This window comes from Thrips palmi, unplaced genomic scaffold (genome assembly GCF_012932325.1).
Source record: "Thrips palmi isolate BJ-2018 unplaced genomic scaffold, TpBJ-2018v1 HiC_scaffold_15, whole genome shotgun sequence".
NCBI lineage: Eukaryota > Metazoa > Arthropoda > Insecta > Thysanoptera > Thripidae > Thrips > Thrips palmi.
Genome location: NW_023144624.1, coordinates 12,004,452 through 12,025,438, shown reverse-complemented (window position 1 = coordinate 12,025,438; position 20,987 = coordinate 12,004,452). Strand labels below are relative to the sequence as shown.

Sequence of the window (20,987 nt, the reverse complement as noted above, 5' to 3'; positions counted from 1 at the left end):
ATCCTCGGCCAAGTGGGCCTCCACGGGGGCCTGCAGGGCCTGCAGGGCCTACACCGAAACACCAACACAGTCAGCAAGCCCAGTCCGAGGGGCCGCTCCGTCGCTCTGTCTCTCTCGAACCCCCACGGCACCCCCACGGCATGGCCCAGTGTGACAGAGACAGCGCGACTCTTTGGAATCGCTCGACGGCACCCCTCGACCTTCAGGCCCTTCGAGCACTGGTGAAACAAAGGCATAAAAATTATGCCCTTAAAGGGCGTAAACGATTTACGCCCTTAAAGGGCATAAATCGTTAATGCCTTTGGGAAGGGCATTAAAATTTTGCTTGAAATTCCCATACCATTTACGCCTTTCCCAAGGGCATAAAACGATTTATGCCCTTGCAAGGGCGTAAAAGAGCATTTATGCCCTAAAGGCGTAATTTTTATGCCTTTGTTTTACCAGTGAGGGCTGCGCGCGGATCCGAACTTTGCGGCGAGGACTTCCCCCTGTCCCCCGCTGGCGGCACCCTGCACACTGATTCCGCGAGTCGTTTTCGTGGCTCTCTCTCTCCAGCGTGCAGGACGAGCCCCTTAGGTGCGAGAGAGTCAGAGCGACGAAAACGACTCACGGGGTCAGTTTGCACAGCCACTCACTACACCCACCCACCGGCACCCGCCCACCCTGCAACCCAGCCACTGCGGACCGCCGCCCTGCCCGCAGGCTTTCGTCCTTTCAGTGTGCAAGCTTGCAGTGCAGGGGCAGGGGCCGAGGCCGCATCGCCGCGACCACCGTCCGGCTTTCGATGCGGCCAGTCTGCCCTTGAGGCCCTTTGAGGACCGCAGCGCGTTGGACACGGTCCTCGTCGCGGTCCTCGCCGCCCTCCGGCGCCTTTCACTTCCACACGCAGGACGGCCAGGATGAGGACCTCGTCAATGGGCGGGGCGGGGCGGGGCGGGGCGGGCGGGCGGGGCGGGGCGGGGCGGGCGGGGGGGCGGGGCGGGGCGGGGCGGGGCAGGGCGGCGGGCGGGGCGGGCGGCGGGCCAAGGTTATTCCGGCGCCACCGGCAGGGCTGGCCGAGGGCCGAGAGAGCCCTTGCCTCCTGCTGCGACTCGGGAGCGTTTTCGAATCGCCTCGCCGCGCAGCGCGCAGCAGACAGATTCCGAGAGTCGCGGCCCTCGCGCTGATTTATACAGTGCGGCATCGCATCGCACTTCATTTCCCAGTCAAACGAGTGACGCCGGGAATGTAGGCCACGTCGACAGCCCGACCGCCCCACTGCAAGAGGAATCTGTCCGCGGCGCTGTTAGCGCGCCAAGGCCCAGCAGCCCCAGGTCCGCGAGCACCGCGTGTCCGCGCCAGCTCCTCTCCAAACGTTTCCTCTGAAAACAACGATCGGCTGGGCCCGGCTGGGCTGGGCCGGCTCAATAACAAAAACAGCGACTTCAAAAAGCGACCCCCAAAAATTAATCAGCAGCACGGCTACTTTGCGTGTGTGGCACACTGTGCCGCCGAGCGCCTCATCGCTGCTCATGACTGTTATTATCCAAATCCAATTTGGCGTCGCGTGACGGCGGACAGCAGGCGACGCAGCAGACGACGCGACGGGACGCGTCGGTCCAGCTGGACGGGCCAACACGGCGGACAAGGCTCCCTGACCCAGATCGCGCCCATCAGCACCTTGTGAGGAACCAAGTCCACCTCGAGGAGCATCCAACACCGTCCAACATCCTTCGACGCCAATTACTCTGTTGTACGACAAACTGACAGGCGGATCGTCGCTACACGACGAACGTCGACAAGCAGGCGGCAAACGTTTTCTCGCCGCGAGTCGGCAGCGCAATTGAAGGAACGCGTTTTTTGCAAAGTGGCTTTTCTCGAAGGGCAGGGAAGCCGGCTTGTGGCTAACCCTGGCCCTGGGCCTGCGGCTGCGGCCTGGGCCGGCCTGTCCTGCACCGCGCCGGCCCGGGAGGGGGACGCCATGGGGGACGCCGTGCCAAGTAGAGCAGCAGCCCAATGCCACAGTGAATCACCGGCCCGACCACCCCGCACTGCCCCACGGCCCCACGGCCCCACGCCCTGCAGCGCGCCTAGACGCATAGACACGCCACACCTGTTCAAAGGCAGCGGTTCACAACAACCGCGTTTGCAGGACCGTTTCAAAATGTTGCGTCTATTTTCAAACCCGCCCGCGCCGAGCCCCGAGCCGCGCCGCCGCGCCGCCGGCCCCGGCCAGCACGACCCCGTTTCCATGGCAACGCGGTCCCCGGCAGTCCCCTCGCCTCGCGGGCGGCGGGTTGGGCTGGGCGGCTCCGCAATTGAGATAGTCGTGCGGCACTGCCGCATCACAGCGAGTCAGGATGGCCGAGCGGTCTAAGGCGCTGCGTTCAGGTCGCAGTCCACTTCTGTGGGCGTGGGTTCGAATCCCACTTCTGACATCATGTTTTTGTCGGACGACCGGCGGTGGGCGCGTTGGCCCGAACCTTATCTCTACGGCGGGGACGGTGCCATGGAATGCCAAGGCCTTGGCCGGGCCCAGGGTGAAGATGGCCGTTGCAGTGACTAAGTGCATCATTGTGCACACTCCCAGTGGCCTTGCCGGCCTTGCGTCTATCTGCCGCGCACCGCGCACGCAACGCGCACTAACTTTAAACCAACCTTCACAGAGTGTGCCAGCCGCACTGGCCGCAGCGTGCAGCGAGCGCAGTGCTGCCAAATCTCCCACAAAGAAAAAAGAGAAATAAAGAATGGCATGATGACGCGATGAACATGCCGATGGCCGCCCGCCGTTCCAGCAGCCCAGAGTCTAGACTCTAGAGAGGCTAGTGTAGCTACAGGCGCTAGAAAGGCTAGGAGAAGCCAGAAGGGTTAGAGAGGCTCAAAGAACCTAGATAGGTTAGAGAGGCAAAAAGAACCTAGAGAGGTTAGAGAGGCAAAAAGAACCTAGATAGGTTAGAGAAGCTAAAAGAACCTAGAGAGATTAGAGAGGCTAAAAGAGGCTGGAAGGGTTAGAAAGACTAGAGAGGCTAGAGAGGCGCGCCTCGCCTCGTTTGCATAATGAGACAGGTGGCATCACCGACTCGCTTTCGATAGGGGCCGGCGAGCAGGCCGAGCGGCGCGCGGCGCGTCGAGCGGCCAGTGCGGCAATTTGCTTGTCATATTCAGCATTCAGCGCTGCCAACACTTACACTTTCCGCCCGAGGCGGCAGCGCGGCAGCCTTTTGCCGTTTGCACGCTTCGCAGTGCTTCGCAGTGCTTGGCAGTGTAGGGTCGCCGTGGAAGTGGGTCGACTGCACTCAATAAGCGGAAGCAGAAACCCTGCAAACTAACGTGAGAACGTTGACCGGGCCGGCCAAGGGGCCAAGGGGCACAGCGCGCGGCACAGCGCGGCGCGGCCAGGTCGCGGGGGCGTCGGGCGGGCCGCGGTGGAGGGGGAGTGGGAGGGGGAGTGGGAGTGACAGGTCGGGTCAGCGGGCACCGCGAGCACGCGGCCCAAAGAAGCACTGCTGCAGGAAACGGAAGCCCGTGAGAGTGGTGCGGCTTTTCAATCAATTCGCCGTGTCATTCGCTGGTCTGCCGTGGGCCTCGCCAGGGGCATGTGGGGCACATGGGCGACGGGGGCCTCGGATGCATCCACAATGCGGATTACACATGGACCTAAGTCCATGGGTCCTCAGGAACCTCTTTGGACACAGCCTCATAGACTCTACGGTCACATAGTCTTTTCGTGGACTCCTGTGGTCTGCCGGGCTCCATGATCGGCCGGCAGAGGCATCGCACTCATGTTCCTGGACCATCCTGGACACACGGTGCTCGCAGAGTCTTGACTGGCGCTAATGGTGGACGGGCCGCTGCACTGCAAGTCCGCATCGGCCGACGCTGGGCGCCACGGTCGACAGGCCGTCATGCCGTCGGGAGACACGTCGGGAGGCCCTGCTCCGCCGCCCGTCCGAGGCCTCGCGGTGCCTCCAGCCGGCCTGCCGCGCCGCGCTGCACATGCTAATGATGGCCGAGCGCGCCGTGCGCCGTGCGGTGCGCCGTGAGGGTTGCCTTTGATGAATATTAAAACGTCCAACAGATTTGTGCACTTGGCGCCCCTGATTGCACTCCCACTCGCGTGCGAACCGCACGAACCGCGGACCGCGTGCCTACGCCACCTGCTGTCGGCCCGCCTCGGTCTCGCTCCGTCTCTCCCGCACTCCCCAGCCGTCCCGTAGGCCCGTAGGCCCGTAGGCCCGTAGGGGCGGCGAGAGAGACGGAGCGACGAAAGCGCACTTCAGAATGGCGCGGGCCTGCGCCTGCGTCGCCTGGCGCAGCCTGACAGTGTAGTCTCCGAGGATGAAAGCGACTCGGGATGCTGCTGTGTCGCTGCGTCGGGACGAGGAGGACCACCGTCGCATGTTGCGTCATTTGTGGACGCCCCTGGTGGCTACGCCAATATCGTGTACATGCTTATGGGTGTGTGTGTGTGTGTGTGTGTGTGTGTGTGTTGTCTGTGTGCAAGAATAAGCGCGCGTGTGCGTGCGGCCCCCAAGCCGACCAAGCGCCGTGCAGTCGCTCGGCCTTGCTTCGTTGGCAGTGGGCCGACCCGACTGCGGCGCGGGTACTTGGCAGCACACACACACACACCGAGACGACATGCCCACGAACGCGCTCACGCACACACACACAGAGTTCGTACTCAGCCCTTCGCAGGGAGGTTAGGTTAGGTCAGGTCGGTGCTAGACGTCCGTCCGCAGACAGTGTCCGTCCAGTGACCTTTGACACGGTGATCACGGCGTGCTGGGTCGGCTATAGAAAACAATCACCCACCACACACATACACGCAAGCGCGCACATACACACTCACACGCACACACACCGAAATAATCCTTTCCGCGTGGCAAAATAATTGGAGCGAGGGCACGCATCTTCCAGCAGGGCGTTGCCGGCGCGTTGCCGGACGTACGCGCTGTCCCCGCCGTCGCCGCTGTCGCCGTGCATGTAGGAGGGCGCGTGAGGACGTCGACGAGGACCTCGGTGACGCGCGGCGACGCGGCATTCAAGAGGCAGTGGAGGCGCGGCTGCGCGGGCGCGGAAAAAAACGGTCGCGGCGCCCAGCAGTTTCGAGGCGCTGTTCGAGTACGTCAACAAGAAGACACCCGCACCATGACCACGGCGCGGCCTGCCGGTCAGCCAGCCGGCCAGACAGACAGACACACAGACAGACAGACAGACACACACAGACAGACAGACAGACAGACAGACAGACAACAGACAACACAAGACAGACAGCAGACAGACAGACAGACGGACAGACAGACAACAGACAGACAGACAGACAGACAGACAGCAGACAGACACCAGACAGACAGACAGACAGACAGACAGACAGCAGACAGACAGACAGACAGACAGACACAGACAGACACCAGACACACAGACACACAGACAGACAGACGACAGACACACAGACACAGACAGACAGACACAGACAGACAGACAGACACACAGACAGACAGACAGACAGCGCATCTTGAGTGCATCGGCGACGGCCGGGGACGGCGCTCCCGTTGGACCCGTTGGCCGCTTCGCTGTGCTTCGCCGCTTCGCCGCCCTCGTCCATCCGGCCGGCCGGCCGTTCGACACTCTATTGGCTGCGATTGGCCTGCCGGCTGACAACTCCAAGACCCGATGCAGCAGCTGCCGAGATGCATCACACTTGCCCCGCAGCCGCGCCCGCCCCGCCCCGCCCCGCCCCGCCCCGCCCCGCCCCGCGACGCCGCGGCGCGCGCAGTGGGCGAGCGGCGTGGCGTGGCGCGCAGTTTGAACACCGTTCCAAACGGCCGTTGCACAACTCAGCGACCTGGCCGCCCTGCGCCGCCCTGCGCCGCCCTGCCTTCGTTAGCGGAACAGAAACACACTTGGGCGTGCGCGCCGCGCTCTCTCATCCGCTACTTCGCACTGGGACTCTGGGCTGGGACTCTACGCTCGGCGGGTCCACCTTCGAGGGCCTGGCCGTGCCCTGCGCGGCCTCAGTGTTCCCGATTCACCCTCGGCACCCAGTGGAGGCCCTCTGGAGTCCCAGCGAGGCGTGAGGTTCTGGGACTCGCGGCCATTCACTCCGAGCATTACCCGCAATTACCCAGCCAGCTTCATTTTCCGCTCATTCCGTTTTCCACAAAAATTATTTTTCCCCGCGGCCCCGCGGCGTGATGGCGGTGGACTCGCGTGCCGACGCGGCCCGGCGGCCCCGCGCCCCGCCGCGACGAGCCTACGCGTCCGTCGCGCTGCCTGCGTCGCCGCGGTCGCCGACGCCAACCCGAGTCCCTCTAGTCGGGGACAGCGAGAGCTTCCGAGCTTCGGGCCGACTTTGGGTGCTTGCACGCGGTGGCGCCACTCGCGGCCTGGAGCGCCCTCCTCCACCACCACTGTAATAGAACATGTATGTTTCTTTACATCTTGTGGGCTACACTCGGCAAGAGGCCCTTTGGGGCCGAATGGCCCAACATGCTCCTCTGCAGCACTCAGTCACACTGCCGCACTCTGTCACAAAATATCGTCGTCAATTTACGGCGAAATCCTTCCGGAATTATGCACGCGTCACAATATGCGGCAACGACTTGAAAATCGTCTCCGCACGACAATGCATAGTCGTAAATTATTTTGCCAGCGTCGTAGGAAAATGGCATTGTTGTTGTCAACTGAAAATGTCAAGTTACGTACAACTTTTTTGAAACAGAGCTGCACAAAGTGTAACGACTGGAGAGGAGAACGCCCTGGGACGCCCATCCTGGAGCCTCCAGCGAGTACGTGTATATTTATACACCATGCAAGCTGCTGGGCAGAGCGGGAGCCAACCAAGAAGAGGAGGGGGGAGGGGGAGGGGGGAGCTGCACCGCTGCATTGCATTCATGGCCTGTTCGGTTCGTGACTGAGCCGCTGCCCCGCCCCGCCCCGCCGCGCCCCGCCCCGCCCCGCCGTGACCTTACCGTGGACCTCACGCCGCCCTTTTAACTTTTATTCCAGACACTCCTCCCTCGCCCCAGCCCCTTCACTTTCCTGCTCGGATGATTTTCGTTTTGGTTTTTGATTTTTATTGTTTCATCGTTTTGTGACTTTTGGGACGAAAAGCGATTCTCTTTCCTCGAGACGCACCGCTCCAGAGCTCCAAGCGCGAGGAGGAGTAGCAGTGTACCAGTACTGAGGAGTCACCTGCTGGTAGACAGACAGAGAGAATGAGACGGAGAGAGAGAGAGAGAGAGAGAGACGCAGAGAGGGACACAGACGCAGACCGACAGACGGATAAGCTAAGCCGGTCGCTGCGCCGGCCGCGCACCCAACGTGCACCGCGCCCACGTAACAGCGTAGCGTGCCGGGTGTGTGTGTGTGTGTGTGTGTGTGCGTGTGTGAGGGTCTGTCTGTGTGTGTGTGCCGTCGTCATCACGCTACCGGAGCAGCAGGTTGCGTCGGGGCCGTACTACCCTGCCAAGCAAAGCCACGGAGCGCGTTGTCCGGCCCGGCGGCACGCTTGAAACACGCCACGCACTTCGTTCATCCTCACTACCCCCGAAAAAAATTAAAATCCCGCTGGGGCGGGTATTCGAACCCGCGCCCCTTCTTGTGCTGCCGCCGCGTCGATGCGTTGGGCCCCGCGGCCTGACCTACGCGCCACGCGGCTCGGCCGGCTCGTCCGCCCGGACTCGGAGCATCTGCATAAACAGGCGGCCGGCCGCCGTGCTGCCGTGATAGCGACAATCCGGCGGCCGCGAAGCCGGGAAGCCAAGGAAGATTGCCGGCCGCGCCGCCGCGATTCGGACGACTCGGAAAGAAAAACAACAACAACAAGAAATTGAGGGAAATGCGTGCGGCCAGATTATAGCCACTTTACGCGGCGCGCGCACCGCCTCCTCTATCCCGCCGACGACGACGCCCTGCCTCCCTGCCGCCCTGCTTGTTGTCCGCCGAGGTAATTATTGGCACCGCCTGCTTAGAGTTGTCAAGTCCGGTTTTATCGCGAGGCGTGGCGCCGCGCAAGACAGCAGGGCGGCGAGCGAGGGGCGAGGGCAGCGAGCGTGGCAAGGCGGTGGAGGTGACGACCAAGCGCAGGGCGTGCAGGGCGTGCAGGACAGGACGAGCAGGACGCGAGCCCCCTTGACGCCGCGAACGCCCCGCGCGATTCGCGTGTTTGTTTTTGTTGTTCTCCGCCACTCCCCCCCCCTTTTCCCGCGCCGCATCCGCTTCCCGTCGAAGCAGTGGCCTGGCTGGCTGGCCTCCCAAAGCACTAAAAACGCCCCTCCGTTTAATTGGCCGCTCCAACGAGTTGAACGGCAGTAAAGCCCTTCGCCGCCCAAATTGGACGCACTCCGTGTGACTGCGACACTGCGAGATGGCGATGTACGTGGTCTCGGTGATAGTACCCACCACGGCCCACCATGGGAAAGCTATTGATCATCATCACCGAGCTGCTGCTGCATGCTAAGCGATTTAGAAAGAGTGGCTTGTCGCTCTGTCTCCCTCAACCCTTTATAGAGAACCCCATGAGTGCGACAGAGGCAGAGCGAACGCTTTTACAGAGGCAGTGCCCAGTTTTAGTGGCAGTGCCAGCAGTGCCGGTGCAGGCAATCAGCTGCCTGCCGACCGAAGCAAGTCACAGGCCACGTTCGAGCTCGGAGAGGGCGGGGGGAGGGGAGGGGGAAGGCTAGACCAGATCAACCAATCAAGTAGCCGAAAGTTGGAGTGGGACTGCCGCCGGGCCGCTGCCTCGGCCGTGAATGGCATGGCAGTACGTTCATGCAAACAGCGTTCAACAACCGCACTACGTCCAGCAAATTTACAAGTTTCGGCTGATTTGCCTCACTGTGAAAAGGCGGGGGGACAGGCCGACGGGCACGACCTCATTAGCTGGGCTGGACCGCCGTCCCTGCGAGACTACACTGCGAGACGCCGCGTCGCCGCGTCGCCGATCCATACCGGCGGTAATTAAAGGTGAAAAGAATTGACCTTTGGCGGTCTGGACCGACGGGGCAGAGCCGGGCAGAGCGAATGATCGGACGGGTGGCCGAGAACGGCACGGACATGGCGAGGGCAGGGGCCACGCGACACGGAGGCAGGAGTGGTCAAGGGAGTCCCTTGAAGGGAAAGAGACCGGTCCAGCTGCCCCAGTGGAGCCAGTGGAGGACGTGGGGCCCCAGGAGGGGCGGATCGAGAGGCTTTTGCGGCATACCCCCCCCCCCCGGACCCGTCTCTGGATCGGCCCTTGAGGAGTGTACATCCCCAGGTGAGCCCCGCGGGCGGTCCACGAGGACGGTCCCCACGACCGTGCCCCCGTCTCAGGGCACTCGGAGCCACGAGGGAGCCGTGCTGTCCGAGCCGAGCGCTGTCCGAGCCGAGCGCTGTCCGAGCCGAGCGCTGTCCGAGCCGGACAGCGGTACAGCGGTACAGTCCCTCGCAAAGCCGCACCGCACGCCACGGGTCAAGTTCGCGGTCCACCAAAGCAGATGGCGCGGCGGCCCGAGTTGCCCAAGTAGGTCGGCCTGACAAAGCCAACGCCAACCAACAGCACGCTCGGCCCAGCCCGGCCAGCCAGCCAGCCAGCCAGCCCAGGCACACCGGGCCACGGGCAAGCACACAGAGGGGGGTAAAAGCAAAGGCACCTCGAAGGTAGGCAAAACCCCCCGAAAGTGGGCAAAATGTGATGCTTTGCCTCCGGACCCGCCACTGCCGGGCCGACTCGCCGTGCTCCACGCCCCATCCCCGCCTGGCAGCGAGAGAGTGATTTCATGAAATGATAAATAGAGTAAACGCCATTCTCCTGCAATCTTATTCCGTCGTCAATTAAGACGCTTGCAAACGGCAATCTGCCCGCTCCATCGGTGCCTCCCCCTCCTTCCACCGCCGCCCCGCCGGTACCTCCGGGTACCTCCGGGTACCTCCGGGCACCGCCAGTGCCCGTCCCGGAGCGAGCGGGCCGCGTCCCAGGCAAGGCGCGCTCCGTCTTCGTCTCCGCCGCGGGTCGCGGGTGGCCGCGCCAGCGAGAGCGACAGAGAGAGAAGGCCGTCCCCGGCCGGTCCGCTCGGCGCGGCCCTGCGGTGCCCTGCGGCCCGCTGCTGCCCGGCCGGCCGGCCAGCCAGCCGTGCGTAAAGGTCATCACTCCGAGAACAGACCGCGGTGCTGCTCGCTGCTCGCTCCGCGGGGCTGCAGTCAGGCTAAGTCAGGCCGCCGCGGCCCGCGCCTTTCGACGCCCTGTGTCGCCCAGCCTTCTGGCTCCGGATGGCCGCCACAGAATGCCCAAATTTGGACTGACGCCAAATTTAGGCGTTTCAAACCGAGCGCCTACGGGTCTGCAGTGCAACCCGACGGGCGGAAGTCGACGAGCGCCACGGACTCCCCCCCCCCCCCCCCCCTCGGCCGCCCTTTTGAACCAAATTCAGGGCAGGTCATGCAGGACGTGGCAGGACACAGGGAAGCGGGCTCAAAGAGGAGCGGCCAGAGGGGCCGAGAGCGGCGCCGAAACATCTTGATTCAAAAGCGTATTCATTTTTGGAGGGCCGCGCGGTGGTACGTAGCGGAGCGGGGGTAGCGACCCGTGACCCGTGGCGACCTGGATGCGAAAAGTGTAAACCTGTCGAGCCGAAAGCGTCAGGCCGGCCGGTCGGCTGGGCTCGGCTGGGCATCCCCTTGACCCAGTGAGTGCAGTCAAGGGCCGTGTGTGCCGCGCGGCGCAGGCACGGCGCAGGCACGGCGCAGGCACACTGTAGGCACGGGGGCAGTGCAGGCGGCGGGGCGAGGGCGGAGCGGGGGCGGAGCGCGGTGTAAACAGGCCATGAATACGACATGCTGAGGCCACCTGAGGCCGAGCACACTCATTTCACATTGAGAAAGGAGGAAAAGCATAAATCACACTACTCGAAAAACACGCACACACTCTCACACACACGCACACACAAACATGAGCCGCACGATTACATCTGGGAGCGCCCCTTTTGCCTTTGCCGCTGCACACGTTGTCACGTTGTACTTTTCGGCCAGCATGACGTCACTCAGGCCCAATTAGGGACTGCCCGGCCCTCTCGGCCGACGCCGCCAAGACGCAGGCCCAGGCCCGGCCCAAGACGCGATCAGCATCAAGATTATTTCACCGGCCAGCTGCACGGCCGCCGCACGCACCCCGGACGGACGGACGGACGGACAGACAGACAGACAGGCAGACGGACGGACGGCCGAACGTGAGCAGACGCTGCAGGTGTGACGTCATCACTGTCCAGCCTGACAAATCGCGCGGGTGACCCGCACGGACGCAACCAGTATACAGCAGCAAAACGCGTTCGAAAACTTGCGCAACCATTTTTGTCCGACTCACGGAGCCTGGTCGGCCTGGTCGTCGTTCATCACAGCGACTCCAGTCCACTCCAGTCACTGCAATGCAGGAGACGCATCTCGACACGAGATCGCTTACCTGCAACAAAAGGAAGGAAGACGGAAAATTTAATTAAAAGGCTCGGTAAGGGCGCACCGCGCGCACCGCATGAAAGTTGGACTCGTCACTTTCCCCGCAGTGACCCTCGCCGGCGGCTCGTTTGTCCCACACTGCGGTCCTGGAGTCCTGCGCAGTCCTGGAGGCTCCAGCGGTCATAGCCTGGAGCGCGGCCGCCGCAAGGGGTCAGACTGTCAAGCGGGCTGGGCTGGGGGGCTTGGGTTTCCCTCCGTGCGTTTCTCGCAACACGACGGCGGTCGCGTCAAAGTGAGATACGGACGCCGCAGTGCACGGCATGGCGGTCGCAGTCGTAGTGCAAGGTCTGGGACTGACTCGTAGAAACGGCAACCCTAGAATATGGAGAGTGGTCTAAACCAGAAGCGTTTCGCATCTACTAGAATAGTGCCTTCACTTTGATGGTCTCATCGGGCCTCATCTGTTGAAAAGCCTTTCTGAAAAACGCGTAGGTTTCATCCAATTCGTAAAACGCATCCGTCTTCATTGATTCGCGTGACTAGACGCCGCGGCACTGTCAACACACTGCTGTACAGTAGTGGCGCCGGAACCGGCGAGTGAAACTGGGCGAACAATAATCTGCGGTGTAGCGACGCGCCGTTTGGCGCCGTTTGGCGGCGGAACGGCCGGAAAATGGGGATTTGATCGCGTCAAGTGCAATCGGACGTGTCGACAGTTTGGCGTCGGGCTGCTGCAGGTCTGATCCGGCCGTTCCGCCGTCCAGGCCGTCCAAATCGCCATTTTCCGCGTCCGCGCGTCGCCGCGTCACGCGTTAGCGAAAGCCCCTTCCCTTTTCGCGCACGGGCCTCGTCGGGATTCGAACCCGCGGCTCGCTTTTCGCTCAAACGCCTTGGAGAGAAAACCAAAGGCATCCCCTTGGATTTCCAGGCGGCACTGCGCTCCATCCCGGTGGAGCCCCCGCAACGACCGGCCCATTCCGAAGGCAGTCTCTCTCGCACCCCTGCGGACCTGCGGAGTGCCCCGCGAGTGCGACGGAGAGTCTTCGAAATCGGCCCGCGGCGCGCGGCCAGCCAATGGAACCTCTTCCTTATCTCCTCGGCACGCGTGACGGTGGCGCCGCGGCGCGCAGTGGCGTGACTACAGAGCACGCGGCGCACGCCGAGAAAGTCACTTTTACCCACAACGCTCTTCTCGTGTTTCTTGCTCACATCTTTTGCTCCCAAATTGTCATTAGCAGAAGGAGGGAGGTAAGGAAGAGCGGAGCGGCCTCGGCGAGGAGCTCGGGGAGCTCGAAGAGCGGGCAGTGCAGCAGCGCGAGGAGGATGGCAGGAATTCTCCCACACACTACACCACACTGGCAGGCGGACTGGCGGGCAATACAATGGCAAGGCATGCATCGGGGCTGAGATTTACTGCGGCAGGTCGTGGCAGATTCAACGGAAGGAATAACAAACACGGACAACAAGGAACATCGTGCGTGGAAATATGGAGATCCAAAAGGGGCACCACTGCCACCACCAGGAGGACCCCCTGCGAGATTCCTCCCCAAACGGGGGTAGGGGGCCGTCATCGGAATGCAATCGGGGGCTGGCTGCCTGGCTGCTCCTCCCAGCATAAATTTGGAAAGTAATTCCAAGGAGGGGCTTGCGCCTCGGCTCGCGCCGTGCCACTGTGGGGCCCGCTGCCCGCATTCAAGTATTTAAACGCCGTAAAATAAATTCCGAGGGCGTACACAGTGCAGCCCAGCCGTGCACCTGTGCCGGGCCTTCCTCTCACAGTGCCCTCGCAGTGCAGACGCTGTGTGCGCTAGCTCCGGCGTGCTTCGCGCTTCGCTTCCACAAACTCCACGAAACGGGCAACGGCAGGCTTATTCCGAGGGGGAGGTCGCCTGTCTCTCTCGCACCTCTACGGGGCACCGCACGGCCCCACGGGTGCGAGAGAGACCTCCAGCTCGGCTGCATCAGCCGGCAGGCAGGGGCAGGCAGATGGTGTGCTCGCCGTCTCTGCCAAAGAACCTCAAAGAAGCAACGACAAGGTGCGTCTTCCTCCTTCTACCTGCCGGCGGCGCTGCGCTGCGCGTGGCGGCAGTGGCGGCCCTCTGCCCTCCAGGCTGGAGGCTCCAGCGAGCAGTGGATCTGTCCCTCTCGCACTCATGGGGCGTCCCGTAGGGGTGCGGGAGAGACGCAGGGAGCGAGGATGAAGCACTGCTCAATCAGCCTGCAGAGTGGTGCAGCGGCAGGCCCTGGCTGCCCTGGCTGCCCTGGCTGCCCTGGCTGCCCTGGCCCAGCGAGCGCCTCCAGCAAACAGACTCCAGCCGCACCTGGACAGGCAGGCAGGCAGGCAGGCAGGCAGGCAGGCAGGCAGGCGTAATGAGGAAGCGCAGCCATTAGGCCCTGCACTGGCAAGGCTCTGGCAGTGCTCTCGCCCACGCGCCAGTCGCCACGCACTCCGTGCACTCCGTGTCCCACAATGCCAAACGGGCGGGCCAGGCGGACCGAGGTGACGAAAGGGTTGGACCAGCGAAGCGCCAAGCGGGCGGAGCGTTATTTCGCCAGACCACCGCGCCCAGCCACAGGCCCAGCCCGGACGGCATAGCGCGGCCTGGCGCCCACGACACGATGACAGATAGCGCCCTGCATCGACCAAACGTCACACTCACTCACTCACTCACTCACTCACTCACTCACTCACTCACTCACTCACTCACTCACTCACTCACTCACTCACTCACTCACTCACTCACTCACTCACTAACTCACTCACTCACTCACTCACTCACTCACTCACTCACTCACTCACTCGCACAACACTCGTCACACTCAACCATACTTATCGCACTCTTCATCACACTCATACTCTAACAACACCCAATACTAAGCCCCCCCCCTCACACACACAAACACACACACACACAGAGTTCGCGGGGTCTTTGAGTCTTGAGCGGCTTTCACCCAAAATTGCCCGCACGGCGAAAGGCCTGAAGGCCCGAAGCCGAAGGCCCAAAGGTCATTGTCAAGCGGTCCGCCGCTCCGCCGCGACGACTGTGGCAGGGCGGCAGGGCGAAAGTGCGCGGCGAGGCAACGCGGTAGTACAGTGTGCGCAGCGATCAAACGGAAACTTTTCATCTGCAAAGTGCAGTGGCGTAAGCGGGGCGTTGGCGGGACGGGCGGACGGGCGGACGGGCGAGGCCATCACCACTTTCGTTTCCAGGACAGATCCGCACGGGGGTCGTCAGATTCATCAGCGGCGCGGCTCGGAAGGAGCGCGGGCCGCCAAGGCCTTGTTGTTGTTGCTGCTGGTCTTCTTGTTGGCGGGGATGAAATGCACTGGGAAGTGACATTGACGCTAATGCGGCGCCGCGGCGGCACAGACGAGGCCGCCGTTCCAGCAGGGCTTCCAGGACCTCGAGACCCTCCAGGGCCTCCAGGGCCTCCAGGGCCAAGGCAGCGCCGAGCCAGGAAGGCCAGGAGCTGAAAATCAGCCGCCCGAACACAGCCGTCTCGCCATTTTCCGCCACTGGTAACTGTTTGTTTGGCTCCGTCCGTCTCCCTCGCCACGTTCGCGGGAGGACGGAGACTGCGCTGCCGCGGTGCGCGGTTGCGGGACGCAACCGCCCCGTGAGTGCGAGAGAGACGGAGACTGCGGCCCGCTATGCCGGCGTCACGACGCCACCGCATTATGTCCGTATTTTTACCCAAAGGCAGATTAATACGCGTCGCTGTGATCGAGAGAGAGACGGGAGACGGCGCTCGGAGTGGGCGTTCGGCTCGGCGTTCGGCTCGGCGTTCGGCCGGTACCCGCTCCGTGCACCTTGCCCGTCTGCCCGTCCGTCCGTCCGTCCGTCGTCCTTTCCGGGCCCACCGTGCCACGCCATGCCACCCGCACGGAGACCCTTCCACCTTGGCCGTACCCGCACACGTTCTTCTATTTCTTTTTGTGAGACGGCCGGCAGACTCTCGGCCCTGCTCGCCGTGCTCGGCTCGGCGGGGCCCAGCTCGGCTCGCTCCAGCGTGGCCCGGCCGGGCTTCGACCAGGCTCGGCTCGGCACGGCCAGGCCGTGGAACACCTGAGCGGGTACAGCGACCCAGAGCCAGCAGCACGGCCAGGCAAGCCAAAGCACTGCAGGACGAGTACAGACCTGCCGGTCCTGGTTCTGGTCGTTCTGGTCCACGCATCGCGAGGCATTGGCACACACGGGCCGCGCTGCGAGCGCCCCCCCCCCCCACCGCGAAGCCCTTAACAGTTATGACCTTATGCCGTGCACCGAGCGCACCACCGCGCCGCGTCTGCCCGAGGCCCGGCCGCCCTGCAGTCCCTTGCGTCCCCCGCGTCCCGTTACACTGGTAACACTACGGACGGCGGACGTGTGACATGTGTGGCACACTGTGGCGCACTCGCGCCCAATGCAGCGTGACGGCGTGACAACGCGACGGTCCACGTCGCAGGGCACTCGTTCCGAGAAGCCTTTTCGTCGCTCTGTCTCACTCGCACTCGTGGCCGCCCCGTGCAGAGGCTCCGAGAGGCACCGAGAGGCACCGCCCGACGTTGTAGTACTGACTGTAGTAGTTGTAACAAACAGTAGGGTCGCCACGTGCACCATCTCGCGCACCACCGAGCACGCTCTCTCTCTCTCTCTCTCTCTCTCTCTCTCTCTCTCTCTCTCTCTCTCCTAGCTCACACACACACACACACACTAACACAAACAGACGCACGGGGAGAGCCCCCCCCCTCCCCAATTTCCTGACTGACGCTTTCAACAACATGGGCAACGGGCCGCAGCCCTGCTGCTGTCATCCCCGCGGCGTATCTCTGCTGGCTGACGAAATGTTTTTGGGGCGAAAAAAGCGAGGAGAAAAAACTGAAACGAAACGAAACGCGGCGATCGACTGGAAGCGGCGCGATGGCGCGGTGTGCCTGACGCGGGCGGTGACGCGAGAGCGGTGACGCGGTGAGCACGGACCGTGTGAGTTGACGAAAGGCAGGCGAAAAGCAACACTTTGCCGCGATAAGTATACTCTAAATGTAGGGTGTCCAGAAACTGGGCGCCTTTGTCGCCTGCTCCACTTTTTAGGGTGCCAAATGTCGCCCAGTTTCTGGGCACCTTTGTCGCCCAGTCTCGGGGTGGACAAATCATACAGTAACCGACCCTCTCCCATGGTACACGCAAAAAAATGTAAATCAGACCCGTGCTAATTTTTTTAACAGATCGTTTTTAGCACGGGCGCTAAAAAACTAGCACAGCTACAAGCTACCTCAGGTGCGCGCGGCCAGATGGTTAGCTGGTTACCTGCCAAGCAACCACTCTCGCAAAACACAAATTTGTGGCGGATTTAGCCAATTTTGTTTGTTAATACTGCTAGTCGTGGGCTGCTAACTATTGTTTGCAAGCCTTCAAAAATTTCTAGTAAACAAGCTAAATGCGATCTGACGAGACCAGTTGATGTCATCGTCGTCCAGTCACCGTCGCGGTGGAGGAGATCGCCGCGAGAGTGCGCTGCGCGCGTCGCGCCGCCGCTCGCGCGCGGTGACAGTGTAGCATGCGTTTTCACTTAGTCTGGGCGCCATCGTCTCTACAATTGTCGGCCAGGTGGCGGATCGCTTCCCCTGCTGGAGTGACACTTGACTCCAGCGGGCAATTCTGAGTGATTCGTGAGCGCGTCAAGGGTCACTGACGACTCCGTCCTATTTAAGATGTGTCCGTGACCGTTAGACCACATGGAGTAGATTCGTAGTAATGATGGTTTCATCTTTTCATCTCGGAATAACTAGGGGGCAAACAACTTGAGTAGTTCATCAGCAAGATTTGATTGGTTTACAGCTAAGGATTCCTTACAGTTCCAGCTAGGCCGTTAGATCCGTTGCTAGAATCGCCCAGCTAACACTTTTTAGCCACACAGTTAAAAAATTAGCTGCGCCTATAGAGCTAATCTTATTGGTGCGGGTGCTAATTTTTTAACTCTGATGAAAATTATTTTTTTGCGTGTAGAGCATGCTCAGGTGTCTAGATCCTGGGCGACTAAGGTGCCTAGATTCTGGGCACCTTCGGCACCTCAGTTGCTGCTGAGCCATGGGTGAAGGCAGGTTTCTTAATGGTTTGTCCACCCCGAGACTGAGTGACAAAGGTGCCCAGGAACTGGGCGACATTTGGCACCCTAAAAAGTGGGGCGGGTGACAAAGGCGCCCAGTTGCTGGGCACCCTACATTTAGAGTGTAGGCAAGGAGTGCTGCTTTGCCCGCAGGCGACCCCTGGGTCCGCCACCGCGCGGCGACGCGTCGGAGCGCGGCCCGTGTGAGTGCAGCGGTCCGACGGTCCGAAGGTCCGTTCCGCCTCGTCTATTGGTTTTCGGTTTTCGTCGTTTTCCGTCAGTGCGCGGCCACGAACGTGTTTGGCGCCTTGCGCGGGCCTTGCGCCGCGTTCGTTTGTTTACCGGCCGGGGCCAGCAGTGGGCCAGCGCGCTTGCATCATCCACCTGTCGCTACACTGTGACCGCGCCGCCGGGCCGCGGGCGCAGGCATCGCATTTCACCGCTTTTTACCGGAAATGCACCGCGATGGAACACGGCGGCGCACTTTCGCGCCAAATCGGTTGAATATGGAATGTCTGGCATTGTGTGTAAATGCCATGCAATGCACGCCGCTCGTTTTCCTGCCCCCTCCAACGCGCCTACAGTGTAGCAGGGCCCGCGCCGCCCCGCGCCGCCCCGCGCCGCCCCGCGCCGCCCCGCGCCGCCCCGCGCCGCCCCGCGCCGCCCCGCGCCGCCCCGCGCCGCCCCGCGCCGCCCCGCGCCGACTATAGTACGGAGTACACCTGTGACAACCTCGCGGCCACGGTTGTCGTCCGAGCGGTTCGAACAGCACCACGGCGACGACGACACGGAAACGCAGTGCAGGAGCCGGGACTTTCCTCGGTGCGGATCCAGGGGAGGGGTGGTGAGGTGATTACCGCGGTCACCTCGGGTAATGCAGGCAGCATGCACTGCTTTGCCCCACGTGGCCAAAGGCACTGCCTCACCTGCACTGGGAAAATGCTGGATCCGCACCTGCCGGCCGGCCAGGCGTTGGCGCCAGACGAGCGTCTCACTCCCCTCGTCACCAAGAGCGCCGTGGCCGTCGCCTACACTGTGCGTGCGTCCACACACCGCGGTGCCACGGGGCCGCGGCGCACCGGCACGGAAACGGTCGCCGCGGGGCCGCGGCAGTGTCGCCGAGCCGAATCGGAGACGTGGGCGTCGGGGAAATGAATGAAATGAATGCATTACGATTCATGGGGCATAGTGGAGGCATGGCGGCACACTGCACTGCCGCAGGGCCCCGACGCGCCGCCCTCCGCATCCTGCGACGTGCTCGTGTGCGTGCGTGCGTGCGTGCGTGCGTGCGTGTGTGTGTGTGTGTGTGTGTGTGTGTGTGTGTGTGTGTGTGTGTGTGTGTGTGTGTGTGTCGTGAGTCCTGCGCGCAGCGTCCCTCCTCGTCCGTGGTCTCTGGACTTGACGGCCTGGCGCGGCGCGGGGGTGCACGTGCGCCGGAGAGCCAAAGGTCAGGCGAAAGGGGGAGGAGAGGGGAAGGGCTGGCTGGGGCTGGGGAGGCCAGGGGAAGCGCTGGGGGCTTTTGATGGGAATTTCGATTCATTCGGGATTCGAGGCTCGAATTGCGCGCTGCGTGGCGTGGCGCCGACACCCACACCGTCGTCCACTCCGTCCACTCCGTCCAGACGGCCTCCGCGGGGCGCGGGGCGCATCCGAGACGCCGCCCGACCCGCCCGCACGCCGCCCTGCCCACAATGCATTGCGTGGCAGATACGCTGGCAGCGCTGGCGGCTGGCGCCTTGGCGCGCAGCCTTTGCTAATCGACAGAGAAAGTGCCTCCAAGAGGCATCGCGACAGTGTCGCGGGTTCGACTCCCACCCACGCCGCCCTCCCCACCGCGCTCACCGGGCACGAACACACGTTTCCGCGCGCGGGGTGGCGTGCCGTACGCGAGGAAACGATCGAATTTCTCTCGGCCACCGCCTCCGAAACGGAAAAAAGTATATGTCAGAAGTGGGATTCGAACCCACGCCCACAGAAGTGGACTGCGACCTGAACGCAGCGCCTTAGACCGCTCGGCCATCCTGACAGGCGATGGCCACTGCCTGGCCCGGCGCCACCGTTATCTCCGCGCGTACGGCGGTGCGGCGCCACACACATCGAGTGACCCCGCCCCGCCCCGCCCCGCCTGCGCCTCCCGCGAAACAGAACTTGGCGGGCCGGCACGGCACTGGGCGGGGCGGGGCGGGGGGAGCGTTCGCCGCGAAACTCGTTGGAAACGTGGGGCGTACGTACGGCCGTACGACGCAGGGGCTCGTTAACACAATCACCCAGCGTGCAGCGGTGGGTCCGCGGTGGGTCCGCGGTGTAGGTCCGCTGCGCCGCGAAGGTTGCCGCTCGCTGCGTCGCGTTGCTTCGCGTTGCTTCGCGGTGCTTGCTCGTACGAAGGCCGAGCGCCTCGCCGAGCGGGGCCCGAGGACCAGCACAACAGCAGCCAGCACCGCGACCAGCTCATGTCGGAATCTACGAAAAGCGAGGCGAAAGCCTCGTCACTGACGAGTCGTCAGGCCACGCAGCCCCCCGCCACCACCACGCCCCGACGCCCCCCGCCCTCTAGAGTAGAGTCCCTTTTCGTTCGGCCATCCATCCATGGCCTGACCCCTTTGAGGGGGGGGGGGCATCCTATTCAGAGCTATCCCTCCCCCCTTTCACCGCACCACACCCTCACCTCGTCCCCACCCAGTGTCCCACGCCGCCGCGTACTAACAAAATAAACACATCCAAGTTTAAAATTTGAACTCGTCCGCGCCCAAATTGGAGGGGAAGCGACCGCACGGCAGTCTTTCCCCGATTGTTGGCGTTATTGGTCCCAAACGGTCCCATAGCGCCCGAATCGAGATTTGGATGAGATGGGGGAAAACAAATGTGCGCATTTGACGAGTTACGGTCGAGGTTCGGGGCTGGACTTGCAACAAACGGCTTGGCGAAGCACGATCCTCTCGCTGTGACGAGTTTTTACGGACCTCCTTTGTGCAGTGCGTGCATAACGCTTGCATGCCGAAAGCGGCAAGGCTGTCCGTTCGAACGCGCAGGAAAAACTGTGGAGCGACGTGGGGCAACCGACGACAGCCCCGTTGGTCACTCTTGTTCACTTTGGCGGCGCCCTCCGTCCCGGCCTGTCTCCCAGCAAATGTAGTCGCTCTGTCTCTCTCTTGCTCATGGAGTGTGCCGTGGCGGAGCGAGAGAGACAGAGAGAGAGCACAGCGGCACGTCCTGCATGTCCTGCCGGCCAAAGCGCTTCCCTCGGCCCGCCGCTCGTGTTCCTCGAAAAGCAAAACGGTCGCCAAATAAAAGGGAATATTCGTCTCCAGCCTCCAGGACTGCCTCCAGGACTGCCTCCAGGACTGCCTCCAGGCGGGCTGCATCGCTTGCTGCAGGTAGAGCGGCCGCTATTCAGCGGGGCCCCTCATTGACACCTGCGGGGAGTGGAACGAGTGGAGGTTGGCCGCGTGTGCTTGCCGTGCTACGCCTCCACCGCCTCCAGGCACCTCCAG

The 20,987-nt window shown here is 62.7% G+C and overlaps 2 non-coding genes across 2 annotated transcripts; one reads left to right on the top strand and one right to left on the bottom strand.

The window, feature by feature from the left end:
* Positions 1-2,333: 2,333 nt before the first annotated feature.
* On the top strand, positions 2,334-2,417 carry Trnal-cag. The gene has a single exon. It is a non-coding gene; the product is annotated as a tRNA-Leu (tRNA).
* A 17,021-nt stretch (positions 2,418-19,438) lies between these two features.
* Trnal-cag lies at positions 19,439-19,522 on the bottom strand. The gene has a single exon. It is a non-coding gene; the product is annotated as a tRNA-Leu (tRNA).
* Positions 19,523-20,987: the final 1,465 nt, after the last annotated feature.